Raw genomic sequence first — 14,516 nt, 5'->3', positions numbered from 1 at the left:
CTTGGCACAGGTATAGTTTTATCCTGTTGAAAACCTTTTGTCCCACTCTGAGCAGGGGGACATAGCTGCTATCAACAGGACCAGTAGCAGGACTTTCCATGTGATAGGCAGTTTCTGTTGAGGACACCTGCTACCAGGCACAGTGCAGCCATTGTTTCTTTTGTTGAATGCATTCTGGGCAGGGCCATGTCTATTAGCCTGGGGTGGGGTTTTCACTGTTTTTCCTGTCTGCATTTCAGTTTTGGTAGAACAGATTTCTGTCTGTTCTGCAGGTTTTGCTGATGTGAATTTAATGTGTGTGTATGTGAGTGATTCATACAAATGCTATCTCCGAGGGTGCATGTTGAGGAGTTGGGGTGGAAGGAGAGCTTATCAGAGAGGAGGCAGGTGATCTGGACTCGCACTTCTGCTTCCTGGCTGTGTGACTGAGGGAAAAAGCATTTTACTTCTCTGGGCATGGTCTTCTTGGAGTGATAGATTGCCATGGTCCCCACTACCCTATGCTTTGTGTATTTTGGGATGCTAAGAGGATCAGAAGGGAGGCAGGTGTGGCCAAGGGCCCTGCTCCTGCGGAACCAGTAAGTAACCCCAGGGGGAGCTCTTTTAGTTAGGTGACAGTTGTATGGCCTTGCCAGGGATAGGTTTCAATGTGATCTCTGTGGCAAGTTTGCAAAACTAAAGAAAAAGATTTTTTTTCACAATTCTAGGCAAAGTGTCCACTTTCAATCCTGAGTTATTAAAATAAATTTAATAACTGGACACTGGAGTCTGAACTTCTAAATTAAGAACTATATTTTGAGTGTCACTTTGCAGAGTGTCCAAAGTGTTTTAGAATTTTTTTTTTTTTTTGGATTAAAAAAAAATACCTTCATGAACAGCCATGCTGGGGAAAGCACCCAAGTCTAAATGCAGGATTTGTCTGTTTCCTTATACACATACCCTGAAGATGATTTTACATAATATTTTAAATATTTTTGTGCATGAAACAAAGTTTCATAGTATAGAATTTCCTACTTGTGTGTCTTGTTGGCACTCAAAGTTTCAGATTTTGTAGCATTTTGGATTTGGGAATTTTTGAATTGATGATGCTTACCCTGGACTGACTTAAGTTAAACCATGCTTCTTCATTTATTAGCTCTTATTATTCAGACAAGAGGCAACCTACAGATGAGGCTAATATGGCATAGATAGCCTGTTTTTGTTTTGTATTCCCATACTCTTAAAAAAAAAAAGCCCTTATTTAAAAATCTCAGTTGTACAAGCAATATATATTAATTGTAGAAAATTTGGAAAGAACCCAAAAGGAAATACATGTGGCTTCCAGACGTGTAATTTTGCACACTTTGGTGTCCTTAGTTTATACATACCCAGTTTGTAGAATGAAACTGGCCCTACTATATAATATAAAACTTGATATCTTTCCTTTTTTCTGAATGTGTTCCTTTCATGAGGGTTTTTGAAACGGAGGTTTCAAACAAAGGCAGAGATTAATGAAATATTATGTTTGGCGTGCTTATTACAGGGACTGTTTTGACTTACAGAATTAGAATTGTGGACCAGTATCTGAAAATAACATTTGTCCTGTTCCCTCTTGAACAGGCTTTCAATATTTGGCATGTGTAAACATCATAACCATTACTATAATTGACAAACGAAGATTTCTTAATCCATCAGCTCTTGCAATCTATTCCTTTCTCTCATTTGTGTTTCTGTGTCAGCATTGCTGGCTGCAGCACCAGTAAGCATGTCATTTTAACAGTGTACTCCTGGATGCCCCGATTCCTCCAGCTGAAGCTATCCAGTGTGGGCAAGGCCACACGTTTGGCAGCAGGGTGGTGAAGAGATTCCTTTTCCCAGATATATTGTACATCTGATAATATTTACGATTTAACTTGTTGAGTATTGGTTTAGAAATGAAAGATCATTAGTTTCCCCTTTGGATTATTTAGCCTGTAAAATTTTCTGTTACAACGTCCACACTGCATTGTAAATATATTCTAAATCCTGGACCACATTAGAATTTTTTTTTTTTTTTTTTTAATGGTCTCCACCACTGTGTCTTTTGGTGGTGTCCTTTGAAGTCCTGAAATGTTTTCATGTTTGATTGACATTAAATCTGGGTTTCATTTTACTTTTTGAAACATATTGAGCAAGTTAATTTTCTGTTTGAGTTCCTAAGGGGAATGACTCCAGGCCTCTGTGTCCCAAGAATTCCGACTGAGCCTTGCCAGAACATTCCTGTGGTTTTCCATGGGGCAGATCAGTGTGTTCATGAAATTTTAGTTGTAGCTGGTGTTCTCCGTGGTTAATTAAAACATCTGGCTTTTAAATTTTCCACCAACAGAGCATAACTGTGTGGCCAAACCTTCTCAATAATGACTGAATAGTCCAATCCTCCCCTCAGAGGGGCCCGCACGTGTCTTTAGGATACCCTACGCTGTTGTCTCTGTCTGTTAATGATTTTAAACATTTGGAAGGTGTTTGAGGCTGTCCTGCCAACTATGTACCCTTGAGAGAGAGGGGCAGTTTGTGAATAAGAGTCCTCATGATGGCTTCTGGCTTCTGCCCCTCCAGGTTGGAGCTGCTGTGGGTGAGTTGCCGCGATTGCCGGCCAAGCATGCTGTGGTCGGATCTGCCCAGCCGAGGAGCAGAAACATTGGCCGGATGGAAAATCCATAAAAGAAAGCTCTTCTGAAAAGCTGAGACAGACAAGAACTTCCGCAGACTCAGGTTGGTATGCGATAAGAGAAGCTGGATAAAGTACATTGGGTTGATAGGGAAGACTGTTTTGCTCCTTCCATAAGCATTTTTGAGACAAGCCCAAATAATGATCCCTAGGACGTTCCCACCATCGGGTCAGTGGCGCACGGGACAGCTTTCTCTGCCGAGTGTGGTGTTGTCTTCCTTTGTTTCTCTTCCTGTTCTCTCTTCTGTCCCATCTTCTCTTCCATCCTCCCCTTGTCTCCCAGAGAAGAGAAGAAAGAGCCTCCGTCCAAATATGGAAAAAGCCACAAGCAGGGGTCACCCACCACGGCCTCAGTGATCTTGGCTTTGTTTTGGAGAGAAAGCCACATCCTCACTCACGGGTTTGCACTGGTATGTTCAGAAATGTGCGCTCAGTTGTGTTTTCACACTCAGAAAAGTGGGTCATTTCTGTTGGGGTGCTTCTGTCTGTGCCCGACTTGTGTGGCAAGATTTTATACTCTTCTTTCCCCCAAACAAAAGTGACCGACACATTTGTTTTCAGCAGTGTGTGCATTTGACATTAAGATAGTCACAGAGGACAAGAGAAGAGAAATTTCCTGAATGTAATGGGCATTTAAATAAATGCAGAATAGCCTCACTGTGGGCCAGGACAGCCAGATAGCATCGATAGCCCTTATGTGGCACTAAGGTGGAAGAGAATTCATTTTAGGAAGTGTATTGTGCAGGCCAGACACTACAGACACCAGGTAACTTGCATAGCACATAATAAGCAGTGAACATGTACCTGCTAGGAAGAAGGGAATCAGTGGTCAATGAGAACCATAAAATGGTGAACATCTACTGCCTTCTCTTACTAAGTCACCCAGATTTTCTCTGGGCAGTTACCCTGGTCTCATTTTCAACCTGTGTAGTTAGAGGAGGTAACCCCTCTGACTTTCTCTTAGGCATAGGCATGTGACATAAATTTGGCCAGCCGCAGTCACAATGGTCAGTTTTCTTATTTTGTTTTTCGGTACTAGGGATTGAACCCAGGTATGCTTAAACTCTGAGCCACATCACCAGCCCTTTTTTATATTTTATTTAGAGACAGGTTTTTTACTGAGTTGCTTTAGGGCCTTGCTAACTTCCTGAGGCTGGCTTTGAACTCATGATCCGCCTGCCTCAGCCTCCTGAGCCACTGGGATTACAGGTGTGTGCCACTACACCTGGCAGTGGTCAGTTTTTTAAACTGACCAGTACTCTCATCCCAGTAATCTATTGGAAAGAAGTTTTTCCTTCCAGTAAGTTTGTTGAGTGGCAGCTGCTAGTGGTAATTTTTGTGTATGTGGGTACAACAGTCAACTTTTTGTCACTGTTACCAAAATACCTGAAAAAAACAACTTAGAGGAGGAAAAGTTTATTTTGGCTCATGGTTTCAGAGCTGTTGACTGGCTGCGTTGCCCTGGGCCTGAGGCGAGGCAGAACATGATGGCAGAAGAGCTTGACTTCTCTGCTCCTCTCCTGGTGGCCCTGAAGCAGATTAGGAGGACCCAGGGAGGCAAGATATGATCCCCAAGGACACACCCCCACTGATCTTCCTCCTCCATACTCATCCCACCTGCCTATAGTTACCACCCAATTTGTCCTTTCAAATTACTAATTCATCAAATAATTAATACACTAATTAGGTTATGGCTCTCACAATCTGATCATTTTGCCTGCTCATGCAGGAGATTTTGGGGGGACACCTCATATTCAAACCATAACACTGGGGAAAGACTTTCTGAGAATTAAGTCACCATAGAAAAAATCAGAATAGGGTGTTAGAAGAAAGCAGCTGAGAGGGAGGAACATGTATGCATATACACATAAACATAGAGACACGTACATACATATTTACACATATGCACACAAACACATACACATTTATATACATGCATGCACATGCATACACACATACATGCATGCATGCGCACACACATGTACAAACTTTGGTCACCAGTTTAGCCTAAAATCAGCATCTCTCATTACTTGCTGGCCTGGGAGGTAACATACATCCAAAGCCTCCTGATTGGCAGTTGTTTCTAGGTTTTGGCCTTCCTTCAGAGGTACAGGGTGTGAGGTGCAGGCCAGGAGGTAGCTCACACACCATAGGAGGGTATGTTACTAGAGCCGGAACATAGTTCTGTGGGAGCTGGGGTGGAATTCTGAGTTCTGCTGCATGGTGGAGAGAGTAGCAGAGAGGGCTGTTTACAAAGCAGAAGTGAGATTTAGACTTTAGGAACATTTAAAAAAAAAAATCCCTTTAATTCAGTTATTTGCTTTTGAATCTAAAAGAAAGGAGGGCTCTCCAGAACCTATAGTTAAAGCAAATTACAGATAAGGAAGATAATTTCAGAGCATCACTAGTAATAGAATCTTGTTGTTTACTGTAAATACAATTGTTTCAGGAGCAGCCAAATGAGAGCTTGTCAGAAAGCTGCCCAGAGTTTAACACCACAGGGTAATAGCAGCCGCCTCACCGAAACCTCAGTTGGATTTCTGTTCCAAGCAGGTTCCAAGTGCATCAGTGAATTTTCAAGATTTATTTTTCTCTTCTGAATGTTAGATTTTTATTATTATTGAAATTGGAAATTAACATTATTGGCTTATTTAAAAATTCATAGACTTTGTTGTGGGGGAATAGGTTATAGGAAAATTGAGCAGAAAGTATAGAGAGTTTCCGTGTTATCTCCTTTGCATGGTTCCCCTATTTTTAATATCTGCATTAGTGTGGCACATTTGTTATAATCAATGAGCTGATATTGATATGTTGTAATTAACTAAAGATTATAATTTATTTTAGGTCCTTTCCTTGTGTTGTATATTCTGTGGGCTTTGCAAAATATCATAGCATGAATCCATCATTATAATATCATACAAAAAATAGTTTTATTTTATTTATTTATTTATTTATTTATTTATTTATTTTTAGTTCTCAGCGGACACAACATCTTTGTTGGTATGTGGTGCTGAGTATCGAACCCCGGGCCGCACGCATGCCAGGCGAGCGCGCCACCGCTTGAGCCACATCCCCAGCCCCAAAAAATAGTTTTAATAACTTAGAATGGAACCACCATTTAATCCAGTTATCCCACTACTCAACATACACCCAAAAGACTTAAAATCAGCATACTATAGTGATGTGGCCACATCAATGTGTATAGCAGCTCAATTCCCAATAGCTAAGCTATGGAACCAACCTAGTTTCCTTTCAACAGTTGAATGGATACAGAAAATGTGGTACATATGCGTAGTGGAATATTACTCAGCTATAAAGAAGAACGAAATTGTGGCATTTGCTGGTAAATGGATAGAACTGGAGACTATCATGCTAAAAGAAATAAGCCAATCCCCCAAAACCAAAGGCCATATGTTCTCTCTGATATGCAGATGCTCACATACAATAGGGAGTAGACAAGGTGGAATGAAGGGAAGGGAGGGGAATGGGAATAGGAAAGAGGGTAGAATACATCAGATATAACTTTCCTTTGGTCATGTATGAACACACTACCAGGGAAACTCCATATCATGTACAATCACAAGAATGGTATCCTAATTAGAATAAGTTATATTCCATGTATGTAGAATATGACAACGTACACTCTACTGTCATATATATCTAGGAAGAATAAAAATTTTTTAAAAAATTAAAAAAAAAATAAGTAAAAAGAAATAGTTTTACTGCCATGAAAATCTCCAGTGTTCAGGGGCTGGGGTTTTGGCTCAGAGGTAGAGCGCTCGCCTAGCATGTGCGAGGCCCTGGGTTCAATCCTCAGCACCACATAAAACTAAACAAATAAAACAAAGGTATTGTGTCCAACTACAACTAAAAAATAAATATTAAGAAAAAAATCTCCAGTGTTCTACCCATTCATCCCTCTCCACCTTCCCCTGAATCCCTGATCTTTTTTACCATCTCCAGTTTCCTTTTCCCAGAATGTCATACAGTTGGAATCATACAGTAAGTGGCATTTTCAGATTTGTTTTTCTCACTTAGTGATATTTATTTTAGTTATTTATATGATGGCTTTTATTAATTGGGTTTTGAATGTTGAACCATCCTTTTGATAGGGATTGCACTGAATCCCTATATGTAGAGTTCTGATTTATGAATATGGGATGCTTTTCCATTTTTTAGATGGTCTTTAATTTTTTTCAACACTTGTGTGCTTTCCAGTGAGTTTATGTCTATGTTAAATTTATTCCTAAGTGTTTTTTTGTTTTTGATGTTTTACAAATGGAGTTGTTTTTCTAACTTCATTTCAGATTATTTATTGCTAATGTATTATTTAGAAGTACAGTTGATTTTTGTATAATGATTTTGTTTTCTGTAGCCAAGTTGAACTAGTTTATAAGTACTGATAGTTTTTAAAAAAATTGTTTTTATGTATATTTTCTTTTTTAAAAATTGATCTCTTTTGTGTGTGTGTGGGGTTACTAGGGATCTAACCCAGAGGTGCTTTACCATTGAGCTACATCCCCAGACCTCTTACATTTTTAATTTTGAAACAGGGTCTTATTGAGTTGGTTACGACCTTATTGAGTTGCTAAGGCTGGACTCGAACTTACCATCTTCCTGCCTCAGCACCCCCTAGCTGCTGAGAATAGGCAAGCATCATTGTGCCCAGTGTTAATTGATTTTATAATTGATGTATTGTAGTTATACATAAAAGTGGAATTAGTATTTTCTGTATTATAAGTGTCATCTGCAAATAGGGCTATTTTTATTTCTTTGTGAAACACAAAGATAGTTTGAAATTTCTAATAAAATCACTCTTATGTTAACTTTTAATAAGGACAAAAAATGGTAATCATGAAGTTGATTTCTTCATTATCTACTTAGTCAGTGAGCTTCTTAGCCACTGCTGTACCTACGTGGGGGAAATGCCTATTCAAATATTTTGTCCATTTTATATTGGGTCATCTCATGTAGTCTGGATGTAGGTCCTTTATTGGATGTGCTATTTGTATGTCCTTCCTCAGTCTCTCTCCTGGTCTTTTCACTTTCTTAATGGTGTTATTTTTTTTCCCTGCCACAATGAAATAATGTAAATTTTAACTAATGTGTTGTATCAGTGTAGGAAACCATGTGTGTAAACTCTTTTTCCTTAGGAATACCCTATGTAGATTAAAAGTTTTTAACTGTAATGAGCCTCAATTTATCAGTTTTTATCTTTTCAAACTCATGATTTCTTAATAAAAGCATACAAAGATTTTTCTCCAGTATTTCTTCCTAGAACTTTCGTTTTAGATCTTATATTTTGATCTTTGGGGCATTTGAGGTTAACTTTTATGTATGGTGAGAAGTTTGGGTCTAAGCTCATTTTATTTTGGTCTATTTTGAGCATATACCATCCTAGCACCATTTGCTGAAAAAACTATACTTTATCCTTCCATTGTCTCTGTACCTAGGTAGAAAATCAGTTGGTCCAAATGTAAGGGTTCATTTCTAGACAGTCAGTTCTGTTCCTTCGGTTTATATGTCTTTCCTTGTGCCTCCACCACACTGCACTTGGCTTTTGCAAAGCAATTTTTAGATGAAAAGGGTTTGTTCAAGAAATAGACTTGAGTTGCAATTTCTCTTCCTTTAAAAAATTCTTATTATTATTCCCTCTCCTTTTCTGTTTTGCACCACTGTTAAAAGTCCTGGTCACTGGTAATTTCTCTTTGGAATAGTGATGAATTTAAAATGGTAGAAGACAATGCAGAATCAATATAGATGCATTTTTCAGGTTACTATATATAGTACTTTATCTTGTTTCTTAAGCTACACACCCAGCCCTCTATTACCTTGAATAGTGCTTTGTTCTTCTTAAAGGTGGTAAGCATTTTCATGCCTGTTGTCCATTTGAATAAAACAAGTTAAATTTTTCATCACCTCCATCCTAATCATTGCCAAAATTCCTGACTGAGGGATATACAAGTCTGGTAGGTTATTTCAGGATTTTTCATTAATGATGATATGGATTGGAGGTCATACAGGGAAGGATAGGTGTCATAAAACTCTTATTTTACTAAATAGAAAAATCTGTTAATTAAAGTGTTCATGTTTGATGGCATACTGTCATTCCATGTGGTTTTTGAACATTTTTCATGTTATAATTAGAATTTATCTGTATTTTAAATTCACCTACTGTATTTTATCTTTGTATGAGTACAGTTCTCACTAGACTACTGTTAAAACATTAGCATGATTATATTAGAAATTTGAACACAGCAAATTTATATCTGATCTTCAGCTACAATAGTGTAGAAATTGTACGTGCCTAAAGATTGAAAAAGGAAGGGTTAAAAAGTTATTGCTTTTGCAATGCTTGTATTCTAGTTGACTATTTTCTAGTACAGTGGTTATTTTGTTCGGGGCATGGCTTTTATTTTTAATTTGAAAAAAAAAATATCTTAATTTAGCCTTGATGGCATTCAGAGACGTTTCCCTTCTGTGGCCTGTAGCTATCACGGATTCTTCCATTGGACTTCGGTTGAAAAATCTGCCCTGTCAGGTTTGGAGCCTGTTTTCAGCAGTTCCATTAGTTCAATCTGTGTCTTCCCAACTGCTCCCTTCTCCAGGGTGGCTTCTCGGCTTCCTGCTTTTTTTGTAATCTTCCCTTTCAACCTGTAGATCAGCTTGATGGGTAGACGTGTTTGTTACCTGGCCCCTTTACTTTCCTGGGCAGTTATTTGGCTGAAAATATCGCTTCATAAAAATGCATCTGTAGAGTAGATGGAATTGTTTTTTAGCACTCATTTAAAAGAAAAATTCAAGGGTAAGCCTTCATTTCTATCTCTAGAACCCCAGATGTGGGGGTCATGAGTCTATAGTCACTCCTTGAATTTTCTTTTCTTTCTCTCGGGGAGAAGAACATCTTTGCAGCCTCTTCACAGAAGGGCCCTCTGAGGGGCCTAGTGTAATATTTCAGGAAGATGGAGTCTTGATTTTCTTTGGAGCGTGACCTCCTAATTGCTCTTAACTTTGAAGACAGCCTTTTGCTGACTGAAGTTAGGGGTCCAGGCAGACCGAATCTCTGAAGTTTAAGTTGTGGTACAGTTATATTTGAGAAGCCTCTAGCCAATAATTTTTTGATTATGAATTGATTAAAATCAGGTCAACTGGGCTGGGGATATAGCTCAGTTGGTAGAGTGCTTGCCTCTCGTGCACAAGGCCCTGGGTTTGATCTTCAGCACCCATCCTCCCCCCCGCCAAAAAAAAATAATCAGGTCAACTTACATTTTGCTGAATCAATATAAGAATAAACAGAATATCTGGAACTTGGTATCATTAGTAGAAACCACATTTCTATGTCAATGTGTAATGAAGATGCTTACCATAAGTATATTAATAGAGTTTAGAATATTATATCATTGGGTATTTGGCTTATATTTTATTTTATTTTTTTTTGTATTAAATAACCTGTGAAATATAGGTCTTCTTTAAAAGCTTTCAAAGATACTGTATGTGAGGGACACATAGTCAGTTGCTATGTATTTTAATGTAATTGCTGATGTAAGAACAAACAGTACTTTCTCAATACTGATTTGTGATGAATGAAACATTTAATTAGATTGTTGAATCAAGATCTATATTCATAGCATGATGACTATTGAAAACTGAAATTTCCAAATTAATTATTATCTGCACAAATAACTATTGATTACCAGTTCTATTCATAAACAAAAATAGTCTATTGAATGCTTCTACATAGACAGTATCTAGACCAGTAATTTATAAACAATGAGTGTCAACATCAGACTAGTTTGCATTAGAAAATTGTTTTGTGTCAGCACCCCTTGTATCTTTTTTTTTTTTTTTTTTTTGAGAAGAAAACAGTTTTTACTCTAATCGTCATTCAGCCAAGGCCTTTCAAGTACAGATTTTAGAGTCTTAGTAACTATTCCATGTTGGTTTCACAGGGTAATTTTCATGAAGATGCTTAAGGTTATAGACAGTTTGTAGTGACGATGGCTCTTTCCTGATGTCTGTAGAGTGTCATCCTGCCTACGAAAGTTAGACAGTAATTAGTGATTTTACCAAAGATTTACTTCAGAAATAAAATGTCTGACGTTAGGCTCTTGATTTATGATTGTGAAGCTGGATTGGAAATGCCTCCTGATCTCGAGCAGGCATGCATTTCTGCGTAATAACATGCTAAGTTAGTTTCCTTACCTCTGTCCAATTCCGTTAAATTCCAAGGGATAATGGTGAGGCCTCCCATCTGGAAGGTTGTGGTGGTAGTCTCTGGAGGCTACTGAATGAAACTGCTTCACTGGGGAGGCAGCTGCAATGCCAGCCCTCTGGGGCGAGTAGCATTTTACTGAGCGCGTGCAGGATGCTAAGTCCCTAAGTACTTCCTCAGCTCTCACTGGGGCTGCGGGAGGCTGGGATAGACCTCATTTAATCTAACCCCACAACAATAATGTCAGAGAGGCATAGCTAAAGAAGCTCAGAATCAGAGAGATCAAATGATTTTGTCCAAATCTGACATTACTTATTTAAATTTGAATCTAGAGGTCCCCCCCCAACTGCATGATATTCCTTTATAAATAAAGGCATTGCCTATAAAGTGGTTGACGTATGGTAAACTGTTTATGTATCTGTCTCTATATGGCTTTCATTTTTAAAATAGCAAATGAGATAATAAAGGCCCAAAGTATTATATGAATAGAATACTTTGGAATTTCCAAGGAGACAGTGGTAACTACGAATGTAGGCTAATCTGGAGAGGTGGCATGTTGTTATCATTGGTAAATTAGTAAGAGCTAAGTGGGTGTCCGTGGATAGGGCCTTTCAAGCATTTTTTACCTGAGAAAAAATGCCTCAGAATTGGAAATAAAAATGCGGGGCGTGTTTGGGAAGTTGTTCTTGGTTTCATAGCAAGATGTGGGGCTCCTCCCTGTACAACCTTCAGCCTTCTGTGAGGTCCCCAAAGGCAGCTTGGTTGTCAGGAGAGTCGGCTACTTCCACATAGCTAGTTAGAGAAACCAGAGCATCCAGAGTCCCCCTGAGCCCACTCTGCTTGCTTTGTCCTTCTCGCGACTACTTTGGTAGCTGCCTGGCTTTTGACAGTGGTGAGGGACCCAGGTGTTTAACTCTGATCCATCTTCTGCTTGTCTAGATTTTCAGCTGGTAGTAGGTATTCTTGGCGGAATATCTAGCAGATGGCAGCCCCTTCCTCCTTTCTCATCCTGTGGTTGTGCCTGCCTCTTCGACAAAGGGTGTAGCAGCTACTGAAGTAAGACGTGGGCCACATAGAACCCTTTGTAGACTGTTGTGGCTGACCTCCAGCCTGGCTCTCAGCCGTTTCTGGCTGGGTTCATGGAGCTGTGTTATGGAGAAGAGCTTGACTTGGTTTGCTGAGGGTTGACTGTCTACCTGTGCTGTGATGCAGTTTGTGACAAAGGTTTGTTGTGACACTTAGAATTTGAGATTCCTTTGTATTCTAAAGTAGACAATCAGAAAGTAGCTGTGATGTGTTTCAAGACTTAAAGTCACTATCGATTTCACACAAGTGTTCACTTAAAACTATGTGAGGATATTTGTATAAGTTGCAGCATGTTAAAAAATGGACCTATGGTAGGTTGCGCATGCGCGCTCACACACACTGAAAAAAAATGTTTTGTAGAATAGTGATAATACAGGTCCCTTTTGTATAATTTTTTAAAAAGGTGTTTAGGTTGGTATGTAAGTTTTTTCTCTAAAAATGACATGATATAACCATTAGTACACTGGAAAATGTTTCTTTTTATTTTCTATAGTATTTGAGTTTTCTGACTTTGTCCACTTACTGTTTTCCAGAGAGAGAGAGACAGAAAGGTTATGATAATGGACTCTTCGCTTCGTTATTTTTAATGTATTTATAAAATCCTAAATATTTTGAAAACATTGCATATTTTTTTCCTAGTATTCATTTATCTGTCTTTCTTGTCCTCCGTGAGTGCAGAGGAAGGAGGTGATTTTTGTGTGAAAAGTGGCAAAGTTAAGCTAGCAAGCATTCCCTTGAAAGCTTATTAGTTAAAACATTGAGTTGAGAAATATTAAGGAAAAAGATATTTACTCAGTGTGATATGCACACAGAGAAGCCCGTCGTCCTGGAGTGTGTCTGAAGGTGTGATTTATGCTCAGTTTGTTTGCTTTAAAAGGAGCTTTGGCCTGAGCCATATTTGCTTTTCAGACCACAGGGCGGGTGCGGCCCAGTGTCCCCCATTCTGATTGCACTAATCAGGGTTCTATTTGCTTTTCAAGACCTGCCTATTTGGACTTGAAGTGATGACTGGGGCACAGATAAAGCCAAAATAGCTTTTGATTTGTGTGTCCAGAGTTTGCTCTTCTCATAAATTAAAACCTAGGCAAAGGTCACAGGTCAAAGGAGATGTTACCTTAAACTCTTCCAGTACCTGCCTGACTCCTCATCTTTTGGTAGGCTGGCCTGAAACTGGTATGTTCCTTTTCCTGTGGTGTAAGATACCTCTTCTGGTCTTACAATGAACACTGAAATTTAATGATAGATCTGAAAACGACAATTACTTTTTATAGTTTAGACATCGGTGGTTTGGAGGATGAGCCCATTGTGATGTCCCTGAGTTATCCATATTTCAATAGATAATACTTGATGTTTCATTTTAAAAAAATCAGTAAGTGATGTTGTTTTTCTAGTGTCAGAAGGACTTCAGAAACTTTTTATTCCCCAGAATGGTTGGTAAGTACCTCATCTGACTAAGTAATATTTATTTTTGCCTTGCCTTTCTATAGAATTGTATATATACTTGTCTTACCCTCTCAATCTTAGTCATGGTCAGAATTATGGGCCCCACATTTCAAAGTGTTTAAACCTGAGTATAAGAATTTTAATCTACTAGGGAGAAGAAAGAGGCATTTCCAAAATATATATAGATGGAGATATTTGTGTGTGTATTTGTGCATATATAATTGTTTATATTTATGATATAGAAGATCCCAACTCATGCCCTTTCTATTTGATATCATGAATGAGAAAACCCGATAATATCTTCAGTGAATACTCAGTTCTCTCCAAATTCTAGTAATTTAAAAATTCAGGATGACCAATATCCAATACAGGGGTTGCAAACTCAAATTCCTCAGGGATCTAACAGAAAAGTAAACCAGGGAACCGGGATATAAAGGAGAGAGAAGGCCAGCCAGCACTCTGCTAACCTGCCCCTGCAGTCTGGGAATGAAGATCCAGCATAGCACAGCCTTCCAGTATATAAAGAGAAGTCAGAAATTCCATTTTTATGTGATGGCCCTCAATTTCCAAGTGTTGGCAATGCATTAAAAAATCAAGACCCTCGTAGTCCTGCATCCTTGCCATGGGGTTCTTGGTTAGTACGTGTTATTTAATGGCCTCCTGTGCAGTCTGGTCTGGGAAGTAAGGAAAGCCTCTCTTTTAGCAAGGGAGATACAGTCTAGTTGGGCCAATGTGATATAGGACAGTGGAAATGATGTGGGTGGTAAAGGCCACAGGCTGAGGAGGTGAGAGTTGGTGTGAGCCAGACCATCCTGGGGAGAGTTCACAATGGAGGGGGATCTGCAGCAAACCTTGAAGGGCCCAAAGTGACTTGGCATGTAGGGCCACAGGGAGAGGGAGAGCTGGTGGGGTGTCGTGGCGGGGTGATGGTGAAGTGTCTGAGGTATTGGGGAAGGGTGGATGCACGGGGAGACTGTCCTCAGCATAGGGGTGGACAGCATAGACTGTGCTCAGAGCAGGTCTGTGTTCTGTGGAGTCACTGTGAGTGGCTGGTGCAATTCCAGCGGCAGCCCTGCTGCGGTTTGTAGG

The 14,516-nt window shown here is 39.2% G+C and overlaps 1 protein-coding gene across 16 annotated transcripts in view; it reads left to right on the top strand.

Moving 5' to 3' along the window:
• Apbb2 (amyloid beta precursor protein binding family B member 2) overlaps positions 1-14,516 on the top strand; it is a 397,355-nt gene that overhangs the window by 126,489 nt on the left and 256,350 nt on the right. For 15 of the 16 annotated variants that reach the window (XM_058581877.1, XM_058581886.1, XM_058582107.1 and 12 more), the window contains one exon: positions 2,575-2,730. The gene's annotated coding sequence lies outside the window, so the exon portion shown is untranslated. Of the gene's footprint in view, positions 1-2,574; positions 2,731-2,969; positions 3,097-14,516 lie in introns of all 16 variants that reach the window. The other variant, XM_058581914.1, reaches the window with a different exon arrangement.

The sequence above is a fragment of the Marmota monax genome, unplaced genomic scaffold, assembly GCF_021218885.2.
Source record: "Marmota monax isolate L192 unplaced genomic scaffold, Marmota_monax_Labrador192_F-V1.1 WCK01_AAM20220418_F8-fsc00025, whole genome shotgun sequence".
NCBI classification, from domain to species: Eukaryota; Metazoa; Chordata; class Mammalia; order Rodentia; family Sciuridae; genus Marmota; species Marmota monax.
This window is presented reverse-complemented; position numbering and strand designations above follow the sequence as displayed.